Genomic DNA, 16,050 nt, shown 5'->3' with positions numbered 1-16,050 from the left:
TATGTATGTATGTATGTATGTGTATATATATATATATATATATATATGTATGTATGTATGTATGTATGTATGTATGTATGTATGTATGTATGTATGTATGTATATATATACGTATATATACATATATATGTATATATGTATATATATATATGTATATATACATATATATGTATATATGTATATATACATATATATGTATATATACATATATATATATATGTATATATATACATACATACATATATATACATACACATATATATACATAAATACATATATACATATATAGTTAAACGATGTGCATTAAAATCACAATAGAAGAAATTTTATAAAAATTTGAATTGCTTTGTTTGGAAACAAAAAATGTTTTTAAAAAAAAATGATTAAAAAAAAATTATATATATATGGGAGGGGCAGGATGTACCCCCCCCCCGGTACCCCATGGTCACATTTTGCAGGTTGTGGTACTATAATTACAGTTGTAGGTACTACGACAGCCGTCACAGGCCCTGCGACGGCAGGCGCTGGCCATAGGTGGCGGGGTTCTTTTTAAAGCAAACGTCGACATCATCATTCAATTTTTTTTTTAATATAATTTTTTATGTTATGTTATATAAGATATGAAATTGACTTTTGTTTGATTCGATTTTCATAATTAACTTTATTAAATATTATTAAATATTAAATATTAAATATTATAAATTTTATTAAATTTATTAAAAAGTTTTAATAACATTATTAAGATTGATAATATTATTGTTTAGGTTGTGTAATGTGACATTATTATTTAAATTTTTATTATTATTATTATTATAGTTACTATTCAATGAAAATATACTGTTCAATATACTAAGGTTAATGCATTATAAAAGTCGCTGTTATATTATAACATTGCTATGATCTGAATTATTATCTTATTATTAATACGTTATGTATTATTAAATAAATTATTGATATACCTTAATGGTGTTAAGAGTTAGTTAAATATTAACTAATGAAGTTTATGGAAGATTTCTCTAGATCGATTAATAATAATTTTGATGAGTTTATTATTTATTAATGCTTGTTGGGTCTAACAAATTATTAATAAATAATAGTATAAATGATTTAAATAGTTATCAATTAACTGATTAAACTTAATTTAGTGGAGATTAATTAATGATTGAAGTTTTGTAAAAGATATTAATCAATTTGAATTGGTTAATAACTGGAGGGGAATAATTAATTAATTTATCAATCAACGTACATAGGAGGAATTTATTTGAGATATTAATATTTGGTATGGGGGATTTATTATAACTTCTTATTATTAAAGTATTAATTTGAACATTGATGGAATGAAACATAGTTGACTCTCAATGTATGAAATTATCATCAGTTGATAATCATGTAGTTATTGACATAGCTAATAGTTAATTTAATTCTCTAGAATTAATTAAATTTAATTGATAATGGAGTTTTAATTGTTTAATCGATAACAACGAATTCAAGAAATTTGTGGGTCACTTAATTGAAAGGTGATAAGTCTTAATCTTAAAATTTATATATTGGGAGATGCTTTTGGGGAAATTGATTGATGACATTGATTTTGAGGAAGAATGCAAATGTTATAGACAAGTAATTATCTTCTGATTATTTTAGAAAATTGTTATAAAATAATAGAGGAATAATTCTATGTGTAATTCAAAGGGGATAGATGGGTTGACTTGTACTTAAACGAAGAACCTTATACACTTGATGTATACTTTGAAACAGAAATTGAAACCTCCACACTTAATTCAACTATGTGATTTTAGCAAATCAAAACATGTGCTTGCATTGTGTTTTCTCTATGCTTCTTGTTTTGGGTTTTCGGGTTGACTAGTGTTGACCAGCTATAGGACATCTACCAGAGGCTCAGGTGTTATGATTGTGATGTCATGATGATCTCTTTTGATCTCGATTCTTTATAAACCCAACCATGGTAATGTGATGGTATGCTCTATGAGATGTTTGTATTTACTGATTGTTATTGCTTTTCAGTCTTCTTGAGTGAAGCTGAGGTGTATGTATCTGAGACACTTGACTTAACCATTTTTGAGTCATCTATTTGTTATCCTTGGATTACTTTTCAATCACCATGATGGGACTGAAGTGTGATTTATTTCTTGATAATGTCATGTTGTGACATATTTTGACTCAACCATTTTGGAGTCTTTGATTAGTATTATTTTGAAATACTTTTTGGTTGCTTGTTGAGAACCAATGAATATTGTGATTATCAGTGATACCTTCAGTTGCCAATAGAGAACTATTGTGGTCATGATTATTAATGGATGCTTTTAAGTTGCTCATGGAGATTTGATGCTTTTATTGTGGATTATCTTTTGGTATTTTTACAGTCGCTTGTATAGGACTGTGGTGATTTGAGATTTATGATTCCATGAGCTTAGGGTAGGTTATCTACTTGTAGTGCCAAGAAGTGGCTTGCAATGGGGGTTGGGGCCCTAAGTGGCTGCCAAGGTAACTCATTGTAATTTGTTTTAACAAGTGAAAACATTTACACTAAATGGGGATTAAATGAACCTAAAAAAATAATTGCTTTGTTCTTGCCCATGCCTCGAGTGCTTGTACAAACTAGGATGGGAGTAGAGAGAATGCTTGGTTACAACCTTGCATTTCGTAGTATGCCTCGTCTGTATGAGAGGATACTAGTGGCTTCATAGGGATCACTAGGGGGCTGAGGTCTATTGAGAGATTACTAGGGTAACTCTAGCGCGATTTGTACGATGACACTTTCTCGCTTGCATAGTAGGTTTCCTACATTTCTTTGTTGTGCCTCTGGGATTAGATGTCGGTTTATGATTGGAACTTTTGAGTTAGTATACTTTTAGGATTCCTTGACTTAGAAAGTGTTTTTGCTATGTGATTTGATAACCAGCTTGGGACTTGAGATTATCTCCTCAGCACGGTGGGAGTGGACCATTTAGGTTCCACACGGTTAGGTGGTAGTTCTTTTTCCACTCTTATCATATGAGATCCATCTAAGACACCATGGCTGATGCATTCTCTTGTTGGCATCTATCTTCATTTTGTTCTTGGATCTTATGATGGATTTTATTTACTGGTATGTTTCTTGTATATGTTAGATGATGTTATCTTATGCCTTACTTGCATGTTAGATTTCCTTTTGCATATGATATAGGATGTTTTAAGAGTGACATTCTTACTATGATAATACTGATGATCTCTTTGGTGACTTGGGATGTTACGCACGGAGGGATGGCTAGGGCCCACGATGGTCTAATGATGCTATTTACAGTTGGGAGGAACCGTGCACTTAATTAAGTATGTTTGATATATGGTTATCTTTTATGATGGATGTTTATATCTTCTATGATGATGTTCATGTATGGTATATGGTTTCATTTACCTTATAGCATTTGTATCATGGATGAGAATAAGGATGATGACATATTTTATTTATACATATGTATATTCTTTTAAGCTTTTCATACCCTATGGCATGTACAACGGATGATTGAGCAGTCGGAGATGTAATTTAAGAACGTTGGACTTTTCATTATTATTTTATGTGGGTGTAATATTAGATGGAAATTAATATTAGTTAATTTAGATGTGATTCAATGTTAAGGGATCCTTAAGAATGTAACCTGTTATGAATGCATGTTTATGTTTACTTTCAGTTGGATATTGCTTTTGCTTTCGCTACTATGTTATGAATGGTGTTACTTTCATGTTTAAAAAAAAAAATGTTACCAAACTTAGTGAAACTTTAGGTTGATTCTTTGGATCCCTTGGCGGGGCGTTACACAACTAATGAGGAATAATTGATCTATGAGTAAACAAACTAATAATTAATATGTATTTTATCTATTTCTTGGGTGATAATAGATTTTATTAATCAAATTTTTGAGTACAAAATCATTGGCATCTAGTGAGATAAAACTATAACCCCTTACATTTCTTGCAAGCCAAAAACTATCTCAAGCCACCTATTCTAGAAACCAAATTATGGCATGACCAAGTTCAATGAACAACTAGCCCTATTAAAAAAAAGGCACACATTTTTGAAAGCAATACAAAGCTAGACTCAAGACACCTTCCATTGTTGCATGATTTCCTCCCTTGTTTCATTCAGCTTGACTCTACCCATAGTCTACACTTCTCCTTTCTTCATGCCCAACACTAGGTCCTTTTGCACCAAAAAAATCCCTCCTTTAGCCACCACCACTATCTTAACCAATAACTACTTCATATCCCTCTATCTTTCTTTAACCATTACCCTTTTGTTCACTTCCCACTACTCAACAAAATACAAGATTTAGATAGATTCACCCCATGCTTCCTCCAGTCATTGAATCACTAGTAGAGAACACCTAAATACTATGAATGGTTGGAGAGCATGCCTAGCACCTTTAATCTTGTAGAAGCTATAGACATTAACACACCATAAAGAGAGCTCTGATATAATTTTTTGAAATCTAAAATAGAGGAAAGAGAATGTACACAATAATACTAAAAAATTTTGACACAAGAAAAATAAAAGTTTTATAGAGATCAAGCTCTGCTATAGTAGAGATAATTTTGTTCATTCATTGTTCTATACAAAATAATTACATTTCTCTAATTTATAAAATTTAATTTTAAATCTACTCCTTAATTCTGCAAATCCTCTAATGGAGAATGTGAAGTTTAACTATTATTGAACCTCTCTATGATGTTTAAAGGCTAACTCAAGTGCTTGTAAAAATAGTTTGGAATATAGAAACTACTTCTTTTTTACATGCAAACAAAGATATCCTACAAGAAATAGAAATGAATGGTTTTTTAAAGTAAACTATGTAAAAAATTTGATAATCATGCATTCGATGAATTATGTATGATCTCTTTCATTTTGAACATGTGTGAATTTCCTAATAACCAATGAATTGAGAGTTTGTGATTCATGCAAACCCTAGCATGGATGATGTCAATATCTTCATATCCCCCCTTGATGCTAAGACTTGTAGTTCAATCTTTGGACACCCAAACTTGACTCATGCAAATTCTCATCACTAAAGTCTTCTAGACCCTCATGATACTTCTAATAGAGTCAACTAATATCTTCATTAATTTCTCTCTTTCATGAGAGATCACAAGGTTTAGTCTTTCCCTCCTTTTTCTAAAATAGAGAAGATTCATGACACATCCATGTGCCAATCAGAACAAGTAGTCAGTGACTACTTCACTCACATATCTAAACCCTAATCCACCACTATTACTTCTGACATGTAGAATTTGAGGTTTGTACAACCTTCTCAACATCCTTATCACTTCCTTCTAGTAGGATCCATTGATCCATCCATAATCAATCTATATACAACCTTTCAAAGATTGTCCACTGCAATCTCTATTCCAACATGACTCTTCACTGCAACTCTTCAACCCACAAATGCTACAAGGATGAAAATCCCAACACTTATCCTTTGTATGTCCATCTCTGCTACAATTGGAACATGAAACACATTCCTTACTCAAATGTGATTTGTTCGAACCTGCAGAACTACCAACATCTAATCTATCACAAGCAACATCTCTTTCTTTTACCAAATACAAGGCCTTCAAATGTTTACCTCCAAATGGGTTTGATGGGACCCTTCATTCCTTTCCCATTCTTTCCTAATCCACTTCCTTGAAAATCCATTTTCTACATAATCTTTAAGCCAATATTATTCTTAAAACAATATTTTTCATTATTTGGACAAATTCCATCCATACCTATAGATGGCTACTTACCTTCATCTTCAACTGACAAAACATGAGAAAAAACCAAATCTTCTATGCTACAAGCAACATCACAAATTGATGACTTTGATTTCAACATTTTTTTTCTTCTTCCAAAACTTTTATTTTCTTACCCAAATCAGCATTATCCTTCTTGATTTCATCAAATAACATTAAATTTTTTTGTTCAATTGAACATTTTCCATATTAATACTTTCTAATTCTTTTTCTAGATTCTCAATTCGACATAAGTATTCATATCTCCCCTTTGCAAACTTTTTAAAAATCTCTAATAAATATGAATTACACTTTTCTAGCAGTCTTTGTTCATCATTCAAAACATCTTTTTTGCAAATCAAACTTTCATTCTCTTTTTTAAACATCTTTGCAACCTTATCAATTAGAACAAATAAATTTTGTACACAAATATGTTATGGGCATTGTTCTTGGACTTCACAAAATATATCTTCTTTAGTATCTATAAACCTTCAATCTTCCTTTGTAAGCTTCTTAGCAGAACCTACACTTTAGCTTCAATCAGATCTACAAAGCATCAATTCAATTCTCTTATTTCTTTGTCTCGATCTTTTGCAAACATCATTGCCCAAATTACATATGCTCAAATATTTTTCAAAATATTGCAGCCCATATAATCTCACAAACACTCTTCATAGCCTGAGGTCTTTATCTACTTTAATACAATGACAAAAAAGTCTTCGCACAATCTTATAGCTATGCCCTCCCTTAATCTTCTTGCACACATTCTAAGTCATACATGCTCAAACATTTTCACTATCATGCCCATGATCTTTCCTTATAGCTCTAATACTAAATGAAGAAACTATAAACTCTAGTACACCATAAAGAGAGCTCTAATACATTTCTTTTAAATCTAAAATAGAGGAAAGATGTCATACACAACAATACTAAAAATATTTGACATAAGAAAATAAAAGTTTTATAGAGATCAAGATCTACTATAGGAAAGAGAATTTTGTTCATTCATTGTTCTTTATAAAATAAATTACATTGCTCTAATTTATAAAATCTTATTTCAAATCTACTCCTTAGTTATGCAGATCCCATGATGGAGAATGTGAAGATTAACTATTAATGAACTGCTCTATGATATTTAAAGCCTAACTCAAGTGCTTGTAATAGAAGTCTGGAATATACAAACTACTTATTTACTCTATTACATGCAAACAAAGATATCCTATGATGGAATAGATATGAATGGTTGTTTTAAACTTAAACTATGTAAAACTTTTGATAATCATGCATTGGATGAATTATGCATGATCTCTTTCATCTTGAATTGTTGTGAATTGCCTAATAAGCATAGAGTGAGAGTTTGTGATTCATGCAAACTCCTGCATGGAAAACATCAATATCTTCAAATCTGTCTCCACACTCCACCATTAGTTTGAAACCCAACTCCAATATCTATTGTTTCTAACCAGTGCTCCATCCCAATCTACCAATACAATTCCACATGTATATAAATTATCCTTCTTTCTTCTCCCTTACTCACCATGAGAAGGAAAGCTCATCCATAGAATAACAAAGAGATGTCCACATTCATCTTTGAATAAAAGTTCTTAGTAATGTATTTGACACCAAATAACTTGCACATAAGATGAATAAATCCATATTTATAATCAGTGAAAACTCCCACAATTGTCTTAGAGATATTTCACCTTGAAACCCTGATGTTTTCCTTCTCTTAGGTGTCTAAAGATAAAAATTTGCCTCTATGGATTAGAATTAACACTATTCTCAAAACCTCTATTACCAACAAAAGACATGGCATAGTGCATTTAAAATAACATATCAAATCTAGAAGGTTCCACCTGAATTCTTGCATCACATGCCATGATGTCACACAATCCTTAGTAGATTCACCCCTTACTATCAATAGCCACATGCATGCCAACTATCTATTTCTGATCTCTCACCTTTTGGGAGACCATACCAATTCATATTTACACTTGAATCTCTACCCAAAATCAGTCACATCAAATAACATGTGGTCTTGATAATTTAATTTAAATTAAACCACATATAATCCTCTATCATCTCTCCTCCATCATTAAGCTTAATCCATGTGTGCCAACTATCCTACTCGACCCCTTCCAAGTTACATAGGGTATTAGTGGCTTTCAGTTTATAGAGAGGAGGTCCACACTTGTGTAGTGTGCAAGGTTCTAGTGGGGTTGCTTGTTTGATTACAGATTATTTGTTCAGTACTACCACATTTGTTCTTTGTCACATTCATGCCAAATTTATGTGGATCTGGGTTGGAGGCAACAATTGTTGTTAGAGATATATCTTCATTGTCCTATGATACTTTTCACCAACTTCCTCACTTTATGCCATTCATAGTGTTGAGGATGGGAACCCTTTTACAGACCTATTTGAGAGCATCTCCAAGTTTGGGGCTATGGATGACATCATCATCTTAGGAGATTTTAATGCATGGACTAAAGATCTCCAGACCCCCCAATATGACTATAGGTCTGACTTGATTTGTACTATTAAGAGGGATCCTACTAGTATGGGGCTTCACCATTTTTTTGAGGATCATAGTAGACCTCTAACTTACTATGGTGGCCACCTTCTCTAGCTCTATGAATCCTTTGACTAGGTGATTCTAAATGGCCTCTCCAGCTTTCTGGGTTCTGAGTTTATTGCGTGTTGGTCTCATAGTGGGGGTGCAAGCATGGTTGATTATATCTTCATTGTTGCTTCTTTCCTCCCCACCATCCAAAACTTTACTTACTCTCATCTTCCCTTGGCTAATCATGCCCTCCCCCTCCTTAGCCTTTCAGTTCATGTTTCTTCCCACCCTCTACCACCCACCTCTAGTCATCCTACCCAAATACACACCCATACCCTTTTGTTTTTTTGAGGATAGTGATCAAGACCTCTTTATTTTTTATTTGAGAAGATTCCTTTGCCCCACTAGCTTCACGAATCATAGTTAGGTGTCCATCATGTTTCACTCACTAGCTACGTGATTTGGGAGTCAGCTCTCCTCTCTATCTCCCACTGCTCCATTCCCAACACTTCCAAATCTATTCGATGGAATACTTGTTGCACGAATAAGTGATTTGATGATGCCTGTAAAAATTTCCATCGCTCCTTGTGCTTGGCTTTTTTTATGCATTCCCTTGCTTTTACCAATTTATGACTCTCTTACAAACTCTTTCTTCGCCATAGGAAATGATTATTTATTACTTCATAGGGAAATCCCTCTATGACATGCTTATTAAGTATCCCAAGTTTTTTTGGCACATAAAGTTCCCCTAGCATAGCCAATCCTAGTCCACTCCTAACCTTCACCTCCTTGCCTCCCATATCTCTACATTGTATGACATCCTGGGTCAGCTCGCTCCCCTTCCCATCCCACTCCTCCATTGTCACTTATTATCCACCTCCAACATTTATGAGGCCATCAAACTTATGATATATAGCAGGGTTACTGATGAGGAGGGTTTTCAAGCTAAGCTCTTCAAGCTCGGTACCATGATCCTTGGCCCTTATCTCTCTGCACTATTTAATAGAGTGGTTTGTTTTGGTTTTTCAGACTCATTATCAAGACACATTATTCACCTAATCCATAAGTTTGGGTTGGCCTCTGATAAAGGACCATCATGATTTGGCATACATTTGCCAAAATTTATGCTACAACATTGAATACTATCTTATCTAGTGAGCTTGACAAGAGGAATTGTAGGGCTAAGGGTCAAGCAAGATTCAGGGTAGACTAAAATAGACCATGGATCATATCTTTACACTATGGGCTATTATCAAGGAGGCTTAGCACCACTCAAAGAAATTCTACTACTTTTTTGTGGATTTTCATAAGGCTTTTGATTCCATCCCTAAAGTTGCACTTTTTTAGAGACTGAGAGATATTGGTATTTTTGAGATCTTACTGGCAGCTATCATGAGGTTATCTGAGATAGTGATTGGTAGACTCAAGACCACAAAGGGCCTCTCTAACCTTATCTAGAGCACCATTGGGATGAAGCAAGGTTGCCCCCTCTCACCCTTCTTCTAGTCTGTGCTCAAGTATTCTTTCATTATAGCCTTAAGTAGATAAACAATACACTATATCATCAATTTCTTGCTTGGTCTTAGTGCTCCTTTTATAGACCATATAACTAAATATTCCTCTAGGTTCTCTTATTATCCTTTCTTTTCAAATCTTCTTCACCAATTAGTCAAATGATAGCATTCAGACCAAGATAATAAATTGTCTCACCAAAAAGTAGCAAGTTTTACATCAGTGACAAAATAATGATTGTTCCATCATAGGTTTCATCAATCTTCTTCATTTCAATAATCTCCCTCTATGGCATTGATGACAAACCAATACCAACAACAATACCAAAGAAAAATTAATACCTTTTATTGAAATATATCCCTCTATCAAGTTGTGTGCCTTCCTTTGTATACTTTGATCTCTTCCCTAGATTTCTCCCTCATCTAGTCTTGTCCCTATTTGAAAATCTTTCTCCTTTCTTCTTTAATCTAATCTCTCTGATATCTCCCTAATTTCTCCGATATCTCCTTGATTCTATGATATCTCTCTGATTCTGATATCTCCTTCTTTGAAAAAAATGCCAAAAACTTTTCATCTATACATGTAGATATAATCAATTCAGGCTCTTCCTTTGTCACCTTGCATGTGACTATAAATCTTTTGTTTTAGCTCCTTTCTTACTCTAGGAAAGTCCTAAAGTAAGATTCGCTACATCAAATTGTAAAGTATGTCATTCAACTTAGTTGATACAGGGCACTACTCTTGCATCTTAAGTAGCTTATAGGGATATCACCCCTAGTTTACCTTTAAGATATTCATATACATCCTTAGGTAAAGCCTTTATGAATATATCAACTATCTATTCTTTTATATTCACATATTCCATTCTCACTTCTTTTTCTTGAACCAATTCTCTCAAGTAATAATATTTGATTGTAATGTGCTTTGTCTTTGTGTGCATCAAAGGATTCTTATATATGTTTATAGGACTTGTATTGTCATAGTAGATTACCATAGGTTCAATTATTTATTCCTTCATTCCTATGAGTAACTATTTAATCCATACCACATTTGTGCAATTTACAACAACAACCACATATTTTTCTTCAATAGTAAATTGTGATATACAATTTTTGTTTCTTGCTAGTCAAAGTAACCAATCTTTTTCCTAAGAAAAATGCTCAACCACTTGTACTTTTTCTATCATCAATGTTTCTAGCCCAATCAGCATCTATATAGGCTCTCAATTAAAACTTGTCATTTTTCTTGTAGTATAGACCATAGTCTTTGTTCCTTTCAAGTAGCTCATAATCCTTTTAGTAGCCATTATATGATTCTCCTTAGGATTTGGAGAAAATATTTCAACAAACTCAGCAACTAGTGCAATGTCAGATCTACTATGAACTACATATTGCAATTTTCCAATCATAGACCTATACAATATTTGATTTTCTTTAGTAGAATCATTAGTTTTGAATAGTTTATGTCCTATCACCATAGGAGTACTAATTGGTCTTGAATCTTTCATACCAAAAATTTTCAGGATTTCCTTCACATGCTTGGACTAAGTGATGTAAATACCATATATTTCATCTGATATACTTGCAATTCAAAAAAGAACTTTATTTCTCTAAACATAGACATCAAAACTTGTTGCATCCTTTCATTTTCAAATGTCTTACACATTGCATTTTTTCCTCTGAATATGATATCATCAACAAATATTTCAACTAGTAAGATTCATTTACCTCCTTCTATCTTGAAGTACAGATTGTTTTTTTCATCAATCTTCTCAAAACCATTCTTCACAAGATAGTTATGTAATCTTTCATATCATGCTCTGGGATCTTGCTTCAAACCATATAAATCTTTGTGAAATATAAACACCATGTTCTTATTGTTTGGATCAACAAATCCTTCATTATATTCTATAGAAACCTCCTCTTCTAGTATACCATTCAAAAATGTTAGAATTTAAATTCTTTGTAAGAAGAGTAAGAAAGAAAAGTTCACAATCCTTCGAATATTGCAGCTGGGGCAAATTTTTCTCCATATTCAACTCCCTCTTCTTGTGCATATCCTTTGCAAACTAATCTTTACTTATTCATTGTAACTTCACCATTCTAATCCAACTTGTTTCTACATACCCACTTAGTTCCAATAACACTTTTTTTCTCTAGTCTAGGTACTAGTGTCCATGTTGTGCTCTTCATAATCTGATCAATTTCATCTTTCATGGCTTTATTGTAGTCTTCAGTTTCTAATGAATGCTTCACTGACTTAGGCTCATGTATGCTTAACAAACATATGCCATTTCTCAACCTATTCCTTGTCATTGGTTTATCTTCTTCATCTCCAATGATTTGTTTAGCAAAGTGATATCTTCTAATAGACTTTGACAACCTTGGCTCAACTCTCCTTTCTATAATGGATATTTCATGAAGTTCAATTTTAGATTCATTGTGTACTTCTCTATTAGGTAACTCAACATTCCTTTCATGTAAATTGATCTTAGCATCAAAATGTACCTCAACTTCTAATTCCAACTTAGCTCCTAAATGCAACTCAACTTTTGAATGTAACTTGGCATCCATTATGTATGATTTGATAGTCACTGATTCTTATTTATTAGAAACTTGTTTGCAAAATTACCAGCATTATCAGACATGTCTTCATAGTAATACATAAAGGTTCTATAATTTTTAGGTTCCTCTTTTGGTTCATCTTCATGTACTTTTGTATATTCATCAAAATTTACATTTCCACTTTTCACAACTTTGTTAGTGTTAGTATTTAAACACTTATAAGCTTTACTTCTTGTGGAATAACCTAGGAATATACCTTCTTCACTTTTTACATCAAGTTTACAATTTTTTTTGTTGTTAAGAATGTAAAACATGTTTCCAAATGACTTAAAACATTGATATTGGGTAAGTATCCATACCATAATTCAAAAGATGTTGAATTTTTACCTTTCTTTATGTGTACTTAGTTCAAGGTATAGACAGACATACTGACAACTTCTCTCCAGTATTTCAAAGAAACATTCTTTTCCATCATCAATATTCTAGCACAATCCATTATAGATATGTTCGTCCTTTCAACAATCACATTTTGTGGAGGGATCCTAGGTTTAGAATTTTGTCTCTTGATTTCTTTATCATTGTAGAAATTTTTTAACTCATTTGATGTAAACTCTCCACCTCTCTCAAATCTTAGACATTTCAAGCTTTTACCAATTTCCTTTTCAACTCTTTCCAAATATCATTTCAACATTTGAAAAGAATCATATTTCTCTCTTAAAAATATTATTGTCATCATTCTTGAATAATCATCAACAAATAGGATAATTTACTTCTCACCTTTGTAGCTTTGCACATCAATTGGTCCACATAAGTCAATATGAACTAATTCCAAAATTTATTTTGAATTATGTGCCTTGCTTTTAAAACTAGATTTTATCATCTTTCTTAGCTAACATTGTTTGCAAATCACATTATCAAGTTTCTTAAGTTTTGGCAAATCTCTGAATCTTTTCATCTTATTGATACTGACCAAATTGTAAAAAATTACATGACATAACCTTTTGTGCCATAGCCACACATCATCAAATTGTACAAGACAAGTAGCATCATTCATGTCAAGATAAAATAGATTACCTCTAGTCGTATCTCCACTTCCAATTTTTTTTCCATTAATGTCATAGATCTTACCCTTTCTATTATAATATTCAACTTTACATCTTAAACTATTCAGTTGTGATACACTCAACATATTATAGTTAAGTCCTTCCACATAGTAAGTAGTGTAAGACATGATCTTGTTTGTCAATCTTATTGATCATTTTCCTTTTATCAGACAGGGTGTATCATTATAAAATATAACACTATTTTCATTGTAATACTCAAGGGTGATGAACTTACTTTTGTCTATAGTCATGTGATGTGAACATCCACTGTCAATGATCCATCTATCACTTTTGTTCACATAAGATATAAATGGAAGTACATCATCTTCATCATAATCATATTTCATAGCAACATAGACAACTTCATCATCATGGTTATTAGATTCATCAAATTCATCATTGGATGAATCTTCTTCAGTAATGTAACAAGCCTTCTTTCCCTTATCCTTATAGCCTTTGTTACCGTCAACTTTTCTACCTCTATATTTGTCTTCATTCTTTCTATTTGACTTCTTAGGACATCTTGATGCAATATGACCAACCTCATTACAATTAAAACATATGATGGGTAAGTTACCTTTGTATTTATGTTTTCCTCTATGAAATTTCCTAGCCAGCAGTGCTTCCATTTCTTCAAGCTCTTCATCATCTATATCACTATCACTAAAATCTTGTTTGCCCTTTTTATTTTTCTTATCTTTTGATTCTTTTAGTGTCAACGTAGCTTTGAAAGAAGATTCAACATTCTTAGATTTCAAATTTCAAAAGCTGTGAGTCAACCAATTAATCCTTCAAGGGTTAGATTACTACCAAGAGTACACCTCGGTTCTTGTATAGCAGAGACTCTAATAGCATAGATAGGCAATATGGTTCTCAATATGTTTTTTATCACAATCTCATCTTCAATCTATCCATTAGATCCTTGAATTGTATTAACAACATCTTTGATCCTTACATAATACTAGATATAGTCTCACCTTCTTGCATTCTCATTAAATCAAATTTTCCTCTAAGACTTTCAGCTTTGGCTCTCAACACATTATTGCATCCTCCATAGATCTTCTATATGGAATCCCACATAATCTTAGTATAATTACATAATATTATGGTGTTGAACTCTAAATAGCTTAGGGTAGATGCAATCTCCAACATTGCTTGATTGTATTCCTTTTCTTGTGTCAATTTTTCAGTAGTTGGGGCTCCAACTAGATCAACATGTTCAGTGGTGATAGTTGACTATATATAATCTCCAAGTCCTCCTAGATGTATCTTAATCAAACTTTTCCATGTAGGAATGTTTTCCTTGTTTAACTTGGGCACCTCCTTTCTATACATCTTGATCTTTAGCATTAACTACCTTCAAACTTTTTCACAAGCACATAATGCTATGATACAAATTCTTGGAATTTTTAAAATAACTAAGAGTGTAGGTGAATCAATTATCCAAGGTCTAAATGTACAAATAAAACTTTTGAACACTTCAACTTATACTTATGCATGCATTGATCAATCAATATCTTAAACTTTTGCATATTGTTGTCCTAGGTAAAAATAACTTTGCAAAAATGTAAACATGAAATACCAAAAAATCAATCACATATTTTGACACAAGGATTTTACATGGAAACCCAATTTAGGAAAAACCACTAGTAACATGCTACCAATTTTCACTCTTCTAAAGTGAGCCCTGTGAGGAGCCAACCCTTTTAAAAGTTACAATGCACATTGTTAAATGTGACCTTGATTAAAGGATTTCAATAACCTTGTTAGCAGTGAGCCTTGTTCAAGGACTTTAGAATATTCCATTAGAATGTCACCCTATTAAAGGATTTACTCATTAATTTTAGGTCAACCTTAGTCAAAAGAATTTATCTTGACTAGTACGATTGTTAAAAAGTAATAGAAGGTATTGATATCATAATAAAATAACTCAATTATAGATTATAGATGTCACATTCAATCCTTCATTCTTCTTGGCATTCATCCTCTTTTTCTTTATTAGCTTGTTTACCCTTCAAGCCTCCATCTCCTTAAGCATTCTTGCTTAGTATGCCAAGTGCAGACTCTTTCATTCAGCCACCATATGAAGCAACATCCTAGACTTCTTGTCTTTCTCAAATTCACACTCTTGACTTATTGCTTCTAGCCTGTTATCTCCTTATATAGAAAATTTACATCTTTTTCCACTTAACCATAATCGTCCATTTTAGGGTTAGGTCAAATTCATTGAATATTCCCATCGTTCCATTTTATTCCTCCTTCAAACTTCCTTTACAATCCTCTTTGAATTTATCTCAAAATATTTTATCTTGAATTTTGTGCCACCAACTCATCATAGTAATCTTTCACATGCTTCACATAATTATAGAAATCAACTTTGTCAAATTATATTGATTTAATCTTTGATCAAATTGATTTTACTATCACTCGGCAATAACATGCTATTTGCTTGGAAAACACTATCTTTTGATGCTTGTTTAACACTGGGTTGCTTGGCATATATTAAGTTTTTCTTGGTCACTACTACCATATTTTGACACTCGAC

Source organism: Cupressus sempervirens, chromosome 5 (genome assembly GCF_028749045.1).
Source record: "Cupressus sempervirens isolate cs-2001-9-10 chromosome 5, ASM2874904v1, whole genome shotgun sequence".
Classification (NCBI taxonomy): domain Eukaryota; kingdom Viridiplantae; phylum Streptophyta; class Pinopsida; order Cupressales; family Cupressaceae; genus Cupressus; species Cupressus sempervirens.
Note: the sequence above shows the minus strand (reverse complement) of the source record.